General features: G+C 39.3%; 1 protein-coding gene across 2 annotated transcripts in view; it reads left to right on the top strand.

The window, feature by feature from the left end:
* The first annotated feature begins 7,722 nt into the window (after window positions 1–7,722).
* The window catches only part of lrrc4bb (leucine rich repeat containing 4Bb), a 15,056-nt gene continuing 5,544 nt past the window's right edge, over window positions 7,723–17,234 (top strand). Inside the window, exon 1 of one of the 2 annotated variants that reach the window (XM_035665776.1) lies at window positions 7,723–8,342. The gene's annotated coding sequence lies outside the window, so the exon portion shown is untranslated. Of the gene's footprint in view, window positions 8,343–14,417; window positions 14,900–17,234 lie in introns of those variants that run through there. The other variant, XM_035665769.1, reaches the window with a different exon arrangement.

Here is a 17,234-nt window from a genome sequence, read left to right as displayed (position 1 = left end):
AAAAAAAAAAAAGTATTCAGACCTCTCCTCTGACTCGTCTGACTTTACTCACTTCCCATCATGCTGGTTTCTCCTTTTTTTGCTGTTGGCACAAATGCTGCATAGTAAACATTCAAGCTCAGTATAATGAATGCGTCCCCATATGTGAACATTTTCCCAGCAAGATGAGATTCAGTATAGAATCTGAATGAGTTTGCATGGGGCTGATGTAGGTGGCAGGGATGAAGCGACACCAAATGATCAAAACAGTCACAGTTTCATCTGAGGGTTGTTTCACCAACTTCAGGATGAAACACACCCATACACGTTTATGATTTAATACTTCCAGTACCCCCACCCTCCATCCAGAGTAAAGCTGAGTTATCCAGTGTTTTCAGCTTTTGTCTTACTTTCTTGGGCATATATTCTGTCTCTTATCTGTTTATGCAAGTTTATGGATGTTAAACTTAAAACTTAAAATTATCAAACTTCATGGTTTGTCCATTTCCAGTATTAACTTATATAACTATACCATCTAGCTGCCAGATAAGTCTGTATTACTCAGTGCTTAAAACCAGCCCTTAAAATACATTTGTACATTATAAATTCAAGAACAAAATATAATTTATTTAGTTCTTAAAATTTTGATCATAATATAATTCAATGAATAACTAGGGCCAACCTCTTGCTGGAAATGAAGATTATGTGATGTGATCAAAAGCTCCAGAATAGCTATATTAAAAGACCTTGTGTTGATATTAATTTCTCAATTGTGTTTCAAGGGGTTCAAAAGTAAGTTTTGAATGTCAGAATAGCAATTTTGATACTCCAGTAACTACAAATTGAGTCATTGTTAATACTCACTACAGCTAAAACAATCGATTAATCAACTATTGAATAACGAAATAATTGGCAACTATTTTGATAATTGATTAAAAGATACTTAATGACAATTCACTGGTTCTGTATCTCTTCTTTGGTAAAAGTAAACTGCTTTGGGTTTTTTAATTTTTTTTTCCACTTTTTTCTTACATTTTATCATCCAAATAAAATTGATTTCTCAAGAAAATCAATCATCAGATTAAATACTTTTTAGTTGCAGCCATAATTCATAGCATCATCTTCAGTATTATCAAATTTGGGTCAGTATGTGAGTTACTGCACTGATACTTTAAACTGCAGTAATACATTTATATGCAGTTGTGTTTGTATTCTACTTTATAACTGTTACAACAACTAAGTATTAGTTTCACTGGATTCCCTCTCATGACTTGATAGAAGAACACAGGACCCTCCTTATCGTGACAACTGATACTGAGCTTCAGTGGTGTGTATTCCCAAACACATCTTACTTGAACTACCACAAACCAGTTGTTACCACTATGGGACTGTTGGGCTCCCAGTTGTTCTGGGTCCCTGGAGATGTTGCCCAGTTAGTAATCCAGCCTTGACCCTGCATCCTCCTGCAGTCTCAAACCAGTAATCTTTGTCCCTGGTCTTCTTTGGCATCACTCCCTTCCAAGAAGTGTCGAAGTGTTGGTGTGAATGGAGAGCGCAGGGCGGGTCATCGCTCTTAGTTTCCTGATGACTGATACAAATGCAGACAAGCCCAAGGAGGAAACAGAAGAGGATAAAAACTCACAGGACTGCAGAGACGCACTGGGAGGAGTTGAGGTGTCACAGTGGTGCTCCCGCGGGTGTCTGCACCCAATCTCAGAGGCCTCTGATTAAAGAATGATTTATAGGGGCTGGTCGGAGAGGCCTGCTCAGCAATCCGTCTAGTGAATGAGATTTTTCCTCAGGAAGAGGGCGGGTAAATCAAACCTTGGGGCGAGAAGCCTGCAAAGTCTGGCGATAGGGCCCAGTGATTAAATGTTATAATCACCTCTGCTGACTGTGCGGCTTGTTCCTGCCGCTTGGTTTTTATCAAGGATGCTGATACCTAAAACCGGTTTACCCTTAGTTTAATTTACAGAACACATGTCTTGTTTTAGGTCATTGCAGAATACCGTGTTTAGACTGATATATTATGACAGTGTGGGACAAATTTTTTCAATGTCATCTTAAACAGGAAAATCATAAGAAAAGACACATGTCCTCTGTGGAGAAAATAAAGATAACATAGATTGTTTCCTGCATGTTGAGATTTATTTAGGAAGGTATTTATTTAGAAGGTTGGTTTTAGCATAAGTTTGCACCCAGGGGTGTTTCTGAGATTCCTGTAAGCTCCAAGGACTCCTGATGTGACAGGACAAGATGTACGATTTATGGAAAAACAAACCATGTGTCTGTGAAAGCTGTGTGTTTTTCTTAATACTGTTGCTCCCCTTTTGGAGATCAGTGAATAAAGGCCATCGCGTGCCCACTGACCACTCCATCAGCAGCACTGCTCATTTGTCACAGGCAGGAGAAGCCTGAGGGGGAAACGTCAGCTCATCCTGACTCTGATCAGACACCATGTACGGATACAGATGATCCAGACAACCTTGCATTACAGATGGATGAGGAATCACTCCTACGGATACAGTTTACACCCCTCTGTGAAACAGTACACACACTGAGTTGTTTTGTTTAGTGACACTCATGCAATCACAGTCAACGTTTGTGTGTCAGAATGTCAATTAATGCAGTGTTATAACATGAATGTAGACTACCCAGATTCCCTAAACTCAGTCAGTCCAGTCTGGAAGTTGAGATGCTGACAGTATGAACAGATAGATGAAAACTATAAACCAGTACATTTAGCATCTGTGGTTGAAATGAAGACTGACTTTATGTAACAATCTCAGAGGTAAAGAGCTGCTATAAGTAGTATATGACCCTCCCACATACAGTATAATAATCCTGAGCACATTACAGTCAGAAACCTTATTTGTTATCCATCAGATTGCCTCCTTTTTTTAGTATAGGTTAATGAAATGAGGCGAGTGCCGCAACACATTATGTTTGAATTAAAAAGACACTCCAAAAATCTGGTATATTATAAACCTTCCATTTCTGAATTGCATATTTAAAAAAGCTACTTTTAGTTTCATTTGATATTATACTCCATATGTTAAATATATAGGGCCACTATAGGCCCAATATGAGTAACAAAATGTACAATAATGTTGCAATACTGACACCTGCTGGTCAGATTATGGGAATGCACAAACAGTGCGTCATTTCAAATTGGATGTTAATAAGTGAAAGTGAAAGCTGTGAAGGTTTTCACTTTCTGAAGGCTGCTGCGTTACGGAACAACAACAGCTCGACTGTAAAACGGCAAAAACAGTGAGTTGACTCGAAATTATTAAATACATTCCTCTAGAAAATGATTAAAAAGATGTGCTGAACGCTACAGAACTCCATCCCATGTCTTGGACAAATGGTTTCAAACTATGCCTGAAAATATCTCCCGGCCCATACCCTAAAGCGGAAGAAGTAGTTCCTTCAAACTCCTGCATTCAAATATTTACTTAAAGTAGGATATTGTCAGCAAAATCTACTCAAATAAGTGCTTACTTACACATTCACAATCTAATAATGTCATAGCTGATATATTAATGTCAGTAACAGGGGCATATTGCTGCAGAACTAGAAGGCCTAGACACTTAAAATCTGAATCTGTCAGCTGTTAGACAAATGTAGTAGAGTAAACAGTGCAATATTTCCCTCTGAAATGGTGGCATGCTATACTATAACACTTGAGTAGGTGTGCTTAGTTACTTTCCACCATTGGTTTTGTTGCATCTATGTATTCAATTACCTTTGTGAAACCCCTTTAAAATCTTTTAGGGGACTGTTGTTATTTATGAGAGGGGAGGGTTGCTCAAAACGAGAGAGTCAAATCATTTTTTAAACACTGGGGAGTGAGATGTTTTTTTATTTTGGCAACAGGGGAGCGACATAAAACTTTAAAATGTTATATTTTGTGTTCATTTTAAATTTTGTTATAACATACTTTTGGTGGTATGGTGACCTCACTCAAACTTGGTACCCTTTTTTCTAATACATCCATGCAGAAAACAAACTCTCCCTTTGCTTGCTCGTCTGTATCTTCTGCAGATCAGAGACAAGTCCCCACCGCCGCCGAGGAATTCTCGACGGTACGCAGCCAACATCAACAGCACCACAGCACTGTGGCCCGTTTGTATTGTCGCTGATTTCACCCCTTACTTCCCCCTCAATAGGGGCCCTGCCACTCACACACACTGTATTGGCCCCTGAGCAGGCAACCCCGGGAGTTTTAAAAGCTTGCTGTATTCCAGTTGTTTTTACTAACTGAAAAGTGTAAAAAAAACTCCATGACATCCTTATTACCGATGTCAGTCTCTCTATCTCTCTCTGTACGTGTGTGTATGTCAGGAGCACTAAGGTGAAAGAGCAGAGGAAGTATCTTGTGGCCTCATGTTCCCTCACAAACTCTACTCTCTCTCAATAAATCACCCTCCATGTCTGGATATTACCCCACTGCTATTAACTTGCCAAGCAAGTGAAAATATTTGTGTCCAACATGTCAGACTGTGTATTCATTTACTACCCTTATCCTTGGCTCCCTGCCCACTGAGGTTTGAGCAAATTATTGCACTGTAAAACCCAATGTGTTAGTTTAGTCCACTCAAATGTAGTGTTATTTTGTGTCAATATAATAAAATGTGGTTATTTATGGTGGATGGAGGGTCATGTTTTTTCCCCGTGACTCGGGGAGGCTCAAGGAAAAATATTTGTAGCTCTGCGGAGGGTCAAAACAAAAAACTAAGTCATACCTCAGCCATCCCCTCTGATAAATGACAAACAGTCCCTTAGGCTACTGGGGATTATTGGAAAAAAGTGATGATAACATAGATAATAAAAATGTTGTTTAGACATTGGCTTTAACTCCTTAACCATTAGGGTCTCACAGACGCTATTGCTGTATGTGTATGAATAATAATAATCAGTCATTTTGTTACAGCTGAGGTCTTTTCTATAGATGAAACATGATATCACTTGTGTTAGATACTCTCTTAAAATGAGGGAAAAGTCATCAAAAGTATCAAGCATATTGTTAAAAGGGGATCTAGTAAAACTTTTGACTGTACTATTTGTTTTCTTTTTCAGGAAAAATGCCGAAGGTTCACATATTTGTAGCTGGAAACACTTTGGACTGTCATAAGAAGTTTATTACAAAGCTCAAGAAAAAAGGTGTAAAGATAGTCGATTCACCCATGGCAGGAAGTAATGTGACTACTATCGTCTTTTGTCCCATTGTCAGTCGCTATGAGACTGACATTAATTCAGCATTATCCAGCGCTGAAGGTAAACATGCAGAAACCCCAAAGCACATAAAAATATTATATCATGTTTTGTCTGTTAGATGCAAACTTTGATTTATGTTTTCTGTCTGTATCGAAGAGTCAGGATGTAAGAAAGTGATTCTGGTGGCGATGCATCACACCTTTGACAAAGACTACACTCTACCAAACAGCAGACAGATGAACAACCGTGCAGTCATACTCCATGTGGACTGTCTGTTTCATGAGACAAAAGGATTTCTGTCTTGCACTCGCAATAAAAACGCAGTAAAGATGGTCCGAAAAGAGGTAATCACATCCTTCTTGTATGGTATAATATTCAATCCATGAAACATGATCATGTTTATTTACATTGGCCTTAGTTTTAAGGTCAGAATGAAGAGGATTTTTGGGGGGGAGTAAGACTTGGAGACACAGTTTCAGCCAATGAGGACAGCCTAGGCATGTCCCAGGTTTCAACATCTTGCTCACAGAATGATTTCTTCGTTTACTCCAAATTTTTTTTAATCTATTATAGTGACTAATAAAATATTTGTGTAATATTTATTTTTATAAAGTTTTGTCATAAATTACACATTATAATGATTTAAACAGGGATCAAATACACAAGAGCAAACAGGGTGACGTGCAGAACATGTCATGGTACACATGCAAAACAAAACAAACAAGGCTGAAATGGTCATAATAATTATAATAATGATAGTGATAATTAAATTAGTGTATTATAGTACATTGTGTTGTGTATGATTGTGTGTATTGGGCTGGAGAGAAAAACAATTTATATTATATTCTATTAATTATAATAATAGTAAACATAACAATGATAATAATAATAATACAAAATAATAAATAGGTAATAAAGGAAAAAAATACATAACAAAAGGTCTGTAACTGATATTTAGAAGTTTAAGTATTTAATGCTATTCTTTGAGTGTGTTCAGATGGGATGTTAAAAGATTATTTCCATCTTCAAATGATCATTTGGTCACTTTAACAAGAACAGCTGGAGTAAATGTTTATTTGAGCGATGAAGCACTATAACAACAAAAATATGATACATTTAGTGATTTTATTCTAAATAATATTTTTGGATATTTGAAAAACATATTTTCATCTGGTCATCTTTCTTGCTTGAGAATGATATACCCAACCTCAATATTAATTTCCTATGTTTGTTTGTACAATATAGTTATTATACAGTTTGACACTTACATTTTCTTTTCTTTTTTGCAGCTTTCATCTTCTCAAGGTTGTTTTAAGATGAGGAAGGCCAGGAAAAATAAAACTAACCCTACCCCTTCCTCAGACAAATCATCCTCGCCACAAAACCAGAGGACAGGACAACAATCATCCCATTAATCACCACCTACTCGACATATAGCGTAGCAGCAAACAAACACATTAAGAACAATTTCACGCAAAAAATACAGAACGAAAACATGCTACAGGATTATAGAATAATCTCGACCTACAAGAGGAACAAAAACCTAAAAGACTACCTAGTCAAAAGTAAACTGCCAGAACTAAACAAAATTCCTCAACAAGGCCCAAATTACTTTAGACAAAATAAAACAATTAAAAACCATACAAACAACACCCCATTAAACAGACCCTAACGACCAACACACACAACTGCGTATGTCATAAAGTGTAAACACAGCGACATCTCATACGTAGGGGAAACAGGCAACACAATTAAAACCAGACTGGTACAACACATATATAACATTAAAAATCACAAAGACACACACACACACACATCTAGTGGCACACTTTATTAACCATGGTATAGGGTCATTAGAAATAACAGGAGTACAAAACAACATAAATTGGACACCGGTAGAGAGGAAAAAAGCAGAAAGACACTGACAACAGAAAACTGAACACCAGATTCCCCCACGATCTAAATATTAGGAATTATTAAAACACATCAGGGCACAAACTGTATTTTTCTCAGAATAAAAACAACAGCAAGAATGGCCAGCACACACCCTTTCCCCAGGAAATCCCCACAGGGGTTACCTTGGGAAAATGTCTCTTTCTAACCCTAACCCTAACCCTAACTAACATTCACATGACCCTCATCTAATGGCTCTTTAACTGCACTCAGTTTGAACTATTGTGCTGATGCATGTACATAAATGTGATTGCATAACTTCTGCATAACTTTTTTCATTTTCCTGATGGTCGAACAACCATGTGCTGCTCTGATGTTACAATATATACTTGTGCTTATGAGACATGCTTCCTGCTCCACTGGATGTAATTTCACTGTTTGGTTTCAAATTAAAATATAAGCATATCAGAATGTGTGAAAATAAAGTAATCTCATACTTTATGATCTGGACTCTTCTATAGGTTTGCTTTACAGTAACATCTTCTCACTGAAGTTGTCAGGAAGTCATTCTGTAGCACCTTACCTTTGCACAATGCCCAAGGCCCTGCAGTTACATTGATCATGTTATCATTCAGCTGCCAGTCAGTCCAGTCTGGAAGTCCCGATGCTGACAGTATGAACAGATAGATGCAAACTCAAAACCAGTACATTTAGCATCTGTGGTTGAAATTAAGACTTTATGTAACAATCTCAGAGGTAAAGAGCTGCTATAAGTAGTATATGAACCTCCAACATACAGTACAATAATGCTGAGCACATTACAGTCAGAAACCTTATTTGTTATCCATCAGATTGCCTCCTTTTTCAGTATAGACTAATGAAATGAGGCAGAGATGAGTGCTACAACACAATATGTTTTTATTGAGGAGACAATCCAAAAATCTGGTATATTATAAACATTTCTGAATTGCATATTATAGAAAGCTACGTTTAGTTCCAATTGATTTTATACTTCATATGTTAAATATATAGGGCCACTAGGCCTAATAGGAGTAACTACACCTCTCCTTAAAAATTTACAATAATGTTGCAATACTTACTTCTGCTGGTCAGATTATGGGACAGGGCGTCATTTCAAATCGGATGTTAATAAGTGGAAGTGAAAGCTGTGAAGGTTTGGATTCTTTGTCAGGTTCAGAGGCTGCTGTGTTACGGAACAACAACAGCTCGACTATAAAGCGACAAAAACAGTAAGTTGACTGGAAATTATTAAATACATTCCTCTTGAAAATCTTTAAAAAGATGTGCTAAATGCTACAGAAACTATATGCCTGAAAATATCTCCCGGCCCATACCCTAAAGCGGAAGAAGTAGTTACTTTAAACTTCTGCATTTAAAAACTTACTTAAAGTAGGATGTTATCTACTCAAATAAGTGTTTACTTACACATTCACACATAATATAATAATGTCACATTGATCCTGTTATCATTCAGCTGCCAGTTACTGTAAAACATATGTTCAGAACTGTGTCAGTGCATATAAAATGCTTTCAAGAGAAAAAGGTGTTAACAAGACAAGAAGTTTCAGCGGCTCTGTGAGGCTGGACACAGGCACGGTGACACTTTGAGTTAAATACTAACATCTGCATGCCACAGTAACAATGTGAATATCGTGTGTTGTGGTGGTCTGGCCTTGTATTTTGCGGCAGCGACTTTGCTGCCTTAACTTTCCCTCTGCTCTTTCATTTGATTGAGGGTACTTTAATGATGCAGTTGTGTGCTTGAATAAGAATGCTTTGCTGAAGTGTGCAAATTCTGCTGAAGCATCAGCTTGGCACAATGTTGGACACTGATTCCCCTGGGATATCTTGTAAATCGTATGCTGATCTGTATGATGGTCTGACTCTTTCTCTTGCTGACTTTGTTGATTCGAATGAGCCTGGAATAGTAATCTCCTAGGTTAAAGCTCTGTATTCTTTCATGTATTGACCGTGATTTTTTGGCAAGGTCTGTACTGTAAAACCTTTCTTGGCCATTTTATTCTGTCGTTTTGCATCTTTAGCATTTTACAATCATGATACTTAGGTGTCTTGAGATACATTGTGAGATTATGATGCATTGTGTATGCTGTGGTCACTGTAATATACTTTCTGTAACCCTCTGGCTGTATGGAGTCATCAGTTATCTTTGTGTTCTCTGTTGTAAATTCACTGTAATCCTAGCAGAGCTGTTCTTCCTATATTGTTGCTCTTAAAGCTGGTCTTTGGTAATTAGTTTGCCTTCTTTTTATCTTTAGGGTGTAAGGTTGAGGTTATAGAGTCTGTTCTGTTTCTGTAGTTGGTAAAAAACAAGATTGGCCACTTAATAGTGTCAATCTCTCTGGGTTTTTGGTAGTTCCTGCTCAATGCATCTGCAAAACAAAGTCATTACCTTCAAATGCATTTGAAGCTATCTGTTTCTATGTGAGAGCAGTTTTTGAATGTCAGTGAAGCATCGCAGTGTTAGTGAGATGCTATGGGGCTGTTGTGTTGTAGTAGCACTCTTGATAATAGGACACACGCAACTTTACATGCTTCCATGTGTCACATTGTTTCAAGATAAGGTCTGTTAAAGCATTTTCAACAAAGTGTTCATGAGTGTCTTGTTTCTTTAAAGACTAGTTTGACATTTTGGGAAATACGCTTATTAATTTCCTTGCACAGTTAGATGAGAAGATTGATATCACTCTCATACCTGTACTCTAAGGCCAGAGATATACTTACTTTTAACTAGGTGTTCGCAGGCGCATGATGCCTGACTTGCTTAACAACACGAACGCGTAGTTAAACAGCCAGTACATCTCTGGCTTAAATCAGAAGCTGGTTAGCTTAGCATAGAATGAAGAAGTGAAACTGGGGCAAAGAGCTAGCCTGGCTCTGGTAAACCAAAGCTCAACAGTTACACATTAGATCTTGTTTGTTTAATTCATAGGAAAAACTGAAGAAAAAAAGAACACATTGTGATGTGACGGGTTGCTATGTTCCAGACTATTTCTAGGCCAGGTGAAGGGACTTTCTTGAGTTGCCTGGCAACTTCACGGTGATAAAAGGTTTGCTTTTTCCCCCTATTACTGGTCTTTCTGCTAAGCTAAGCTAATATTCTACTGGTGACAGCTTCTAATTTAGTATACAGATGCGAGAGTGGAAGCAATCTAGGGTGACCATATTCTCAAATCCCCCAAACCTGGGACACTTAAGTAGTATACTGCACGTTCATGCACGCACACATGTATGCACTTTGGCATGCACCGTCTTTTCATCAGGGTGATGGAGGACACTTTGTTTAGTTTAGCACAGTGCAGCAGCGTTTCTGTAGTCCGGTACTTTATGAAAGAGTAAGCCTCTAATGGCACGTTCTGTCAGAAAGAGCCGCAAGCGTTGCCTATGACTCATAGGCTAGCTACCAATTTGACAACGATTGATTGACACAGACAAATCAGTGTTGAATTCAGATGCGTGGTGCCTTGTTTATGTTTTTATAGTGGGTTAGGTAATAATGAGTGGGACAGAAGATGATTAACATCTATGTAAGTACTGAAAACAACTATAATATTAGAAATATTATTTTAATTGTGGTAAAAACTGACATTTTAGTGTTTCACAGATATTTGTGGGGACTTGAGACACCCAGCTTGAAACCAGGACAATCCTGGACAAACCAGGACCTGTGACCTTCTCATCCAGCTCTTAGCACGAAAGCAAATAAGTAAATTTCACAAAATGTCAAAGCATTTCTTTAAGTTAATGCAAAGTACATCCACTGAACTAGTGGCGCCCTCAGAAATTTCTCATAGTGGTGGCCAGATGGGACTGCTGAAAACGAAAAGCTGGGGGAGGGGTCGGTCGCAGTTTGACACAGTGACTGACGGTTAAAGCTGCTGACTGGCTATAGATTTGGTATTTTAATTCTCATGAACCAATTTGATAAATATACATTACTGATTACAAGATTAAGTACAAGATATGAGATAAGCATATTATGCATGTACTCATTAATGAGCCATAGTGACATTATTGTAATTTGGGATAATTAGTTTTAAGTTTGTGGAATCTGAGACAAAAAAATGTTTGACGGTTATTTAAGCTAACAAGTGTGTTGAATGTAACATGGAATAACAGTGACAGCTGAGAGTTTATTTCTGACTGCATTTCACTCCACTGCTCACAAGATGGCAGTTGAAGATGACATTTTCTCTGCACTGAAGCGCAGAGGCTGCAGGCCTACATGATCAGCAGACTCTTGATACTCCATTACTGACAAACTTTATGTTGCAAATTCAGAATCTTGACTGCGACATTAGTGACATCATGAGCAAAACGGATTCCAATACAAGGTACAAACTATGTTTATGGACTTTGGGCTATGAGAAAATGGCTTTCAAAAACAACATCATTTGGAATTGAAAATTCTGTCTTGGTCTTAATATGACGATTTAACAGGTCCATTTAAAATCCTGTTTTCTAAAACAATACTAAGAAGTAACATAAAAACTTCTTTAAGTTGAAATCCATGCCAGTATAATTCTTATTACAGGAAATTTGTTTTTTTGTCTTTTGTTGACTTCAAATAGAGTGACATTATTGAACAGTCCTGGACTCAAACACTAGACTACATCCTGTTTGCATCGGTGAACATACTGCAGGCTCACATCTGCATATGAACGTGGACACACGCCAACATGCAAACAAACAGACACACACACTCATTCCCTCACACTCATACGCACAAACACACTGTGTACAAACCAAAAGTGAGTTCTCACACAGGAAATGATGTCAGTTCTTGTCTCCAAGGAGATGGAGGCAGTTGCTAAGATACTGTGACACTAGGATTTTTCTCTCTATTTTCTCTCCCTCTAACACACACACACACAGGGATGTCACCATGAATAACTCCAAACTCTCCCTTGTATCTCTCTTATTCTCTTGCACAGATGGCAATGAGCGCCAATCCAACTTTTTTCAGTTACATTTCTAAAAATAACCACCAAAAAATATCACTTTGTTCACAATCCCAATTGGATGCTTGGGGCCATTAAACAGATCACTAATGCTTCTCACCCAAATCTAACATCAATGCTACTGCTACATAAATTATCCACATTCTTAATCTTTGCTTTGAACTGTGTGCAATTACTCAACCGCCCACTTCCAGAGTGGTGAGGCCTGTAGCTAGTATCCTGAAACGATGGAAGTGATGGATGTGTATCAGCACCCCTCCAAAGCTTCTTCACAGTGTGAGCTGCACCTCTCTAGTGCTATCAGCATGCCACATATGTCTTGGCACTAGCATGTTGCTGCCAAATCCTGCTCCCCTCCCCTTCTCCTCCCCTGTGGCTCCTAACACAGCATTAAGAGTTTATGGGGTTTGGGTTGTATTGGAAATGCCATGCACTCGTCTTCTGGATAGTAGGATTAGCTCTCTCTGCTGTATTTCTACTCCAAGAGCCTTCCTGTACTGATGACACAAGCAATACAGCGATGAGTGTTTGTTCATTTACTGTGCACAAATGCATGTCCCTCTCCCTCCCTCCACTCCATCTCTCCCACACACATACACACACACATGCTCAAGGGTGCCTTCACACACACACACACACACACACACACACACAAGCATACCATAGATGCATAAGGGGGATATCAGATTCAATGTGCAATGACACAGTGAGGACATAGAGAGGGAAGAGGGGGAAGGAAGGAGAGCAGAGGCACAGGGTGGGTTTGGCATGGGCAGCCGGCGTGGAATCGTTTTAAATGGCGCGGGGGTTGGAAGGCAAAAAGATGTACAGAGAGAGGAGACGATGAGAGTGGCAGAAAAAGCACTGAAAGGCAGCCACGGTCGGGCTGCGAGACTGGATGTGGGCTAGGATTTCAGCATGAGTGATAGGGAATGAGGGAAGAGGGAGAAAGAGGGAAAGGAGGAATATCCTCTGCACCACTGTGTGACTGGAAATTTAATAGAGGGAGCGAGATAGAGGGAGAAAGAGAGGGAAGGAGAGAGAGGTAGATGGTGGGAGAGAGAGAGAGAGAGGCAGAGGAGGGGGAGGGGAGAGGAAGAGAGAGGCAAAAGGCACAGAGACCTCATTGCTGTGCAGCTTTCAGCAAAAGCTAGTGGTCGTGAACAATGCTCACTACGGCATTCACAGAGAGGGAGGGAAGGAGCGAGGGAGGGAGATGGAGGGGGGGGGGGAGTGTATATATCTTGGGGGTCTTTCTGAAGCATAACTGGCCTTCTCTGTCCTTTGACCTTTAGTGTGAGCTGAGACAGAGCAAAGATGCACTGAGATATATTTTTACCTACAAACTAGTCTTTGGTTGTGGATACAAAGCTACAAAGGGCGCTTCTCTTCGGCACTTGTGAACTGAAATAAATGCCACCAACCTTGTGAAGGGGGTAATGATGATAGGAGCTAAAGCACTTGACACATGTGGACATACACATGACAAAGATCAATATGGGGAGGCCACTTAGAGAGAAAGACTGGCATCTCTTTAGTGGCTAAAGCTTTCTTTATTGGCTAATAACTTGCTGACATTCTTTTCAATTTACTAATTAAAACGTGCCGCAGTCCAGTGGTAGCATACTAAACTCTGAAACCTGCTCACAAAATACTTCATATGCATATTTTCAGGGTTGAGAAGTATTTCTGATGGTTTCGGCTTTATAATGTGCAAACCTCACAGGTGCTGCAGAGTGTTTGCCCTCCAAGCAAATAATAAAAGTGGTGGCTTTTTTACGTACAGCTTTAAAGCCACCACTGAAAACTGCTTTAGGAAAAATAAATACTCATATGCAAAGACTGCAGAAAACAAACCTCATTTGTCTGCTAGATTTAATCTTAGCTGGCCATTACTGAAATGCATGTGCTAGCACTGCACATTCATTAAGGGTATGGACATTATTAGGACTACAAAACTCTTTTAAGACTCAATGGAGCAGAAATGTTTCTTACTGCAGACGTTTTGGCCTATTGGTTCATCAGTAAACAGGTGTCTGTGGTGACAAACACTGAAAACTGACCAGAATTTCACAGTATGAGGAGAAACACATTGACTCAATTTATCCTGCTCATCAAGCAGTGCTGCTGAGTCATATTAATAAATATGACTACATACTCATTACATGCATAAAGCTTATGTTGCACCGGTGATGTTAAACCAAACCTGCAGACTAAAAACAAACCAAACGGACCATAATGCAACATTCAGTCATAGAGCATTAATCATCTAAAGAGCGCAGGTACGTCCATAAGTAGTTGGTCCTTCATCTATTCTTCTAATGCTGTCTTAGTGGGATTCAGACGGAAACATACGGAATGTGCGTAAAGAGCCGCTTATGCTGGACGCAAAATGCTCTGCCCACCGGGCGCCGTCGCGTTTGCTGCCTGCGTTCCTCTCCAAGGATGATAAGGCGCATGGATGCACTCGTCCTAGACCTCGTTCCTAAATGTGATAATACTAACATCATTTTCTCCAACGACCCTTAATCTGATCTCTGTTTTTTTTCTCGTGCACCGTGTGTGTGTGTGTGTGTGTGGATTCTGTTCATCTTTAACCTGCCATCACTGTAGCCCCCCGCGTTGCGTTGGCGCTGCGGAATAGCCTACGAGAACAAGAGCCAGCTCACAGCCGTGGAAACAAGCGAATCAATTTAGGGAAGAGAAAAAGGAGAGATAGATAGCGAGGTTGGAAAACTGACGATCGGGTTAAAGGAACGAGGGGAGAGAAAACATCGACCTTACGCCGCAGCCGCCGAAACATTAAGGTACGTGTATATTGGTTGTACAGGTAGAAAGGGGCTGAAATGGCTGGCGTAATTATTGCATTTGTTACCTAATCTGCATGGATGCTGAAATCACTCACCAGATGACAACGATTGAATAATGAAACGTGCAAAGGTTGCACAGATGCATAATAATTTAAGTAAATAATTAACATCAGTAAAAGATACAGTTAACGTCGATGTCAGTTGAATAAAGCTGTGGTAGTCCTTGCAAATTAAAATAACATGGTTCCTTATGTAAGCCTGTGTGTTTCACATGTCCTCGCATATTATTTCCCCCCCCCCAAAAAACTACTGAGCCTATATGGATTATTTTTGGGTGCAGTCATGTTGTCATTACCCTGAAGAGAGAATGGATGCAAGCCATTTTGTAATGCAGCATGTGCAGAATTAGGCCTATTCAGAATTTCAATTGCGTTCCCGAGAAGGTGCGCCGTAGTGAGCGCAGCTGCATAGATGAATAAGGCCATTCTGTTGAATTGTAGGAGATATTATGCTAGAGGCTATATGATGAGGAGAGATTGCAGATTAGAGGTTGCGACTGCAGGAGAAATAATAAGGTTATGCATTTTTTTCTGGGCTTTTTTCACGAGTTGGTGTCAAATAAATGGGGGAATATAATTGTCATCAGATGAAAGTTGAGAAAATATTTGGCATCAACATGCAATTTAAATTTTCTCACTCTAAAGGCGATGGTTGTTACTATACTGGTGAAATGCGTCCCATCCTACCCTGATTCCCACGTCCTGAATCAATCTAGTGTTGTCATAGTTACAGCAGATGATGTTGGCCCTGCTGCACCTGTGTCGCTTTGTGTTCATGTAGACCATCTGTAAATACATGAGGTCTAATTGGGCCTTGTGTAGGCATAGAGGAACATCCCACAGCCCAGAGCCTCGGTGTTTTATTGAAAACAACACCACGATTTTTGCCTCTTCATAAACCTTAATGACTCTGTTGTGGAGAGCAAGGCATTGATACAATCAGGCGCTTACGATGATGTGATTGGTTTGTAGCAATTGGTCAGCAGCTTGCAGCTAATTTGTCTTTTCACGACTGAGCGCTTTCTCGGGCCTGATCGAATAATCAATATCTACATGGTTGCAATCTGCTCTTGACATGGAAAAACGGCTAAGATCAAGACAGAGAAATACCTGTGAGTGAAATTGGTTTGAAAAAATATAACACGCCATGTCATAAACCGAAAGAAAACACATTTTGCACAAGGGTGAGGATTTAAGGCCACTGGCGAAAGGAATTGGATCTCTCAGATGAGTCAAGGTGTACTATTCTAGAAAAAAAAAAAGACCATCATGGGTGTATGCTGCTGTTCTTGTGCTCTAATGTGGTGGAGAACTTGAAGATGGGAGGTCAAGGCAACAGGCGTCCTACTCACAGATTCAAGGTCTCTCCCTTAATACAATTTTACCCTGTGTGCTATAGATTGTTTTTACTGTCTCTCCCTAGTGACTTTTGCCACCTAGTGCAAAGACAAAATGTAGCTCAATTCCTTCTTCAGTGTTATTTTGAGAAAAAACAACAACACATAACACAACTTGTGGCTGGGGATGGGGAATGCATCTTTCGATGAAATGAAGGGCACACAAGTTTTAAATAAATCAGATCTCAAAATATCAGAATGTCTTACACTTACATTTACTTCTCCATTACCTCTTTATTTGTACATTTTAAGATTTGCAGCGGTGACAGGACAAATTAGGGAATGGCGTTATTGAAATCACAGTCGCCTGCTAATTTCAAGATAACCCCATCCAAAAGAAAAAAGACAAAGCATCACCCCTACAGTCTTTATAATAAAGTTCCAGTGTATGAAACACTGCATAAAAAACAAACTCTATTTTGAGAGCAGTGGTATTATCAAGGATTAGCTGAATATTAATGATGTGTTTTGATGCTTTCATGAATCATTTTCTGTTGAGCTAATCGTTGTAACCATCAGACCATCACTCTAGATCAGATTCTGACGTCTGGGAGAGGCATTGAAACCTTTTTGATTCAACTCAGTCAAATTATTGAAATGCATAATCACCTGCTGGATGGGATGGGAAAGAGGCTCTTCAAGGAAGGACAGCGGTGTAAACAACACCATAATGAGGAGTGCTGTAAAGGGCCTGCATACAGTAACATTTAGGTTTAGCATTTGTATTCATACATCTTTACATTGTCTTATTGGGGAACGGTAATGTGTTATTTCTCTGTGGCAGTTACAGTTAGGATGGTTGTGGATATGGATGTGTGAATATGTGTGTGTGTGTGTGTGTGTGTGTGTGTGTGTGAGAGAGAGAGAGTCTGTGGG

The sequence above is a fragment of the Morone saxatilis genome, unplaced genomic scaffold, assembly GCF_004916995.1.
Source record: "Morone saxatilis isolate NCDOM2014 unplaced genomic scaffold, NCSU_SB_2.0 Contig1, whole genome shotgun sequence".
In the NCBI taxonomy this organism is placed as follows: domain Eukaryota; kingdom Metazoa; phylum Chordata; class Actinopteri; family Moronidae; genus Morone; species Morone saxatilis.
Note: the sequence above shows the minus strand (reverse complement) of the source record. Positions and strands in the feature narration are given on the sequence as shown.